The 2,677-nt window shown below is 42.1% G+C and overlaps 1 pseudogene; it reads right to left on the reverse strand.

The window, feature by feature from the left end:
- Positions 1–827: 827 nt before the first annotated feature.
- The window catches only part of LOC117130622, a 5,203-nt pseudogene continuing 3,353 nt past the window's right edge, over positions 828–2,677 (reverse strand).

The raw sequence follows: 2,677 nt of genomic DNA on the forward strand, positions 1-2,677 counted from the left end.
TCCTGTGGACTGTTTGGGTGATTTTGGCCCACGTGGGATGTCTGTTCAGTACACACAGGACGTCCGTGTGTGTCCGTCAGCACACACAGGACGTCCGTGTGTGTCCGTCAGCACACACAGGCGTCCGTGGCTGTCCGTCAGCACACACAGAACGTCCGTGGCTGTCCATCAGTACACATATCAGCACGCTGGTCCTTCCCTTGGCTGATTTTGGACAACCATAGACTGTCCGTGGACTGCCCATCAGTACACATATAAGCAAGCTGACCACACATATCAGCATGGTCGTCCTTCCCATGGGCTGTTCGTGTACTGATTTTGGACAACTGATGCACCATGTCAGTACACATATCAGCACGCTGGCCCTTTCCGTGAACTGTTATTGTACTGATCTGGACATGAGCTCAAGTTTTGATTGACTGGACTGTCCAAGTCAGTCTGATTGATGCTAGCCCGAGTTCTAATGAACTGATGGTCCAAGTGTACTTATGCTGGCTCGACTTTTCATCATCCCACCAAGTGTTAACGTTTTTCCCTTGGTTTTTATTGTGGTATGATCGAGGTCAAGCGTACTGAAGGGCAAGCATACTGAAGGGATGAATGAAAACTCTTTTGGGTTTTAATGCTCCCATCAGGATGCTTTTGGCCGAGACTTATGCACATGCGGGCTGCATTTCATCGGCCAATCTGAAATATTAGGGCGAGAGTGAATTTCACCAAGTAAAAATCTCGAACCTCCAACGACTTCTTCTTATATACTTGAATATTTTTTGGGTTTTTTGTTTTTAACGTTTTGGGGCGGAACGTGTGATTGGAAAGGGGGAGGGTCGAATCTTATCGACAAAGGGCTGAATTTCAGTGGAACGTGGCAGCAAGGCCACTCTGCCACTTACAATACCCCGTCGCGTATTTAAGGCAGGCGCATGTGTCGCTTCTAGCCCGGAGTCTGACTTAGAGGCGTTCAGTGATAATCCAGCGCACGGTAGCTTCGCGCCACTGGCTTTTCAACCAAGCGAGATGACCAATAGTGCGAATCAACGGTTCCTCTCGTACTAGGTTGAATTACGATTGCGACGCGGGCATCAGTAGGGTAAAACTAACCTGTATCACGACGGTCTAAATCCAGCTCATGTTCCCTATTGGTGGGTGAATTCTGCTTCACAATGATAGGAAGCCGACATCGAAGGATCAAAAAGTAACGTCGCTATGAATGTGACACCCCCGATCGTAGATGACCGGAAATGACACTGTCAATGTTCCTCGATGGTTGATCTGAGGTTCTCAGAATACTTCCGATCGCCTTAGACCAACAATCAAAGAACACCAACAATCAAAGAACACCATCGCTCCTATCGGATACCACTCTAGGCTTTTCAACCCGAGAAAGCAATACCTGATAGTTAGTTCGTCCGGACAAGGACTAATATCATATGGAACCCGTACTTTAAAAAAACATTATTTATATATCATTCAAAATAATCTTACAAAATTTGTTATAAATTAACCTCGAGGTTTTCGGTCAACAAATCTTATACATAAGATATATCAAAATGACTTTGCAAGGATAATAAAACTACCGCTGGCTAATGCTGTTCCTTCCCGTCCTAGAGTAAGGTCTCCCGCCTATTGGTTACCTGCATCACAAATGAGTCTTGAGTAACTAGTTTACTCAGTGAGCCTAGTCCTGCACCCCAACATATACTAATAATATCTCAGGCAATCAACTTCATTTGTATGCAGTGGAAATATATTCCATATCTGGATATTTATATATAAGGAATATTCTTCCATCATTGTGAATCTAATCATATACCTCACTTCCTATTCCCGTCTCTCATATCATTCATATAATCATATTTATATATATATATATACCAGACCCGAGAAACCACAAAGGCTAAACGAGTCTAGCGAGTTAGCATCACCATCATCGCCATCAGATATTCAAAAATTGAACATCTAACGCTGCATGCAGTTACACGGCCTCCAGGGTGCGACCCCATCATCGTATCTTCGTGACCTTGTTCCATATCGCAGGACCAAGGTCATACAGGAATATTTTGGAAGACAGGTTTATAATAAGACTTCACATGATTAATACTTCCATACTTAATTATATTTGATAATATACATATGTATTAGTACTTGAGAACAAGTACTAAGGTTTGGAATAAACCTCTATGATAATTCATGAATATTTAATAAGCATTTACCCTAAGTAAACACCTCAACAATTCAATATTGATCCAGACACAAAGCCTATCAATCATCTACAATCAGTACGTTCAATCAAGAAATATTCATTCACTACTCATCAATCATCTATCTAGACTCACCTTTGATTCCATGAGATTGGCTAGGGAAGACTAGACTCGAGCTCAACTAATAACACTCCATTTCACTCCTGATTCAGAATGTGTGGATACAAGATCAGTCAGGTTGATTCCAACAGAAACTCTACTCAGCTTAGTTCAAAGCAGTTCAGTTCGGTTGAAGGATAATTCAGTTCAGCTAAGCCTTTAAACAAATATCTAAGGGACATAACTGAACCAAGATCAATCCACATACAGGTTTAAAAACTAATCTGGACAGGAAGCCTAACAAATCATTCCACTTGTTCCAAACAAAACTTCTCTGAACTAGTAGTTATGGCTTACCGATTTCCTCAAGCTTTAAG

The sequence above is a fragment of the Brassica rapa genome, unplaced genomic scaffold (genome assembly GCF_000309985.2).
Source record: "Brassica rapa cultivar Chiifu-401-42 unplaced genomic scaffold, CAAS_Brap_v3.01 Scaffold0601, whole genome shotgun sequence".
Lineage (NCBI taxonomy): Eukaryota > Viridiplantae > Streptophyta > Magnoliopsida > Brassicales > Brassicaceae > Brassica > Brassica rapa.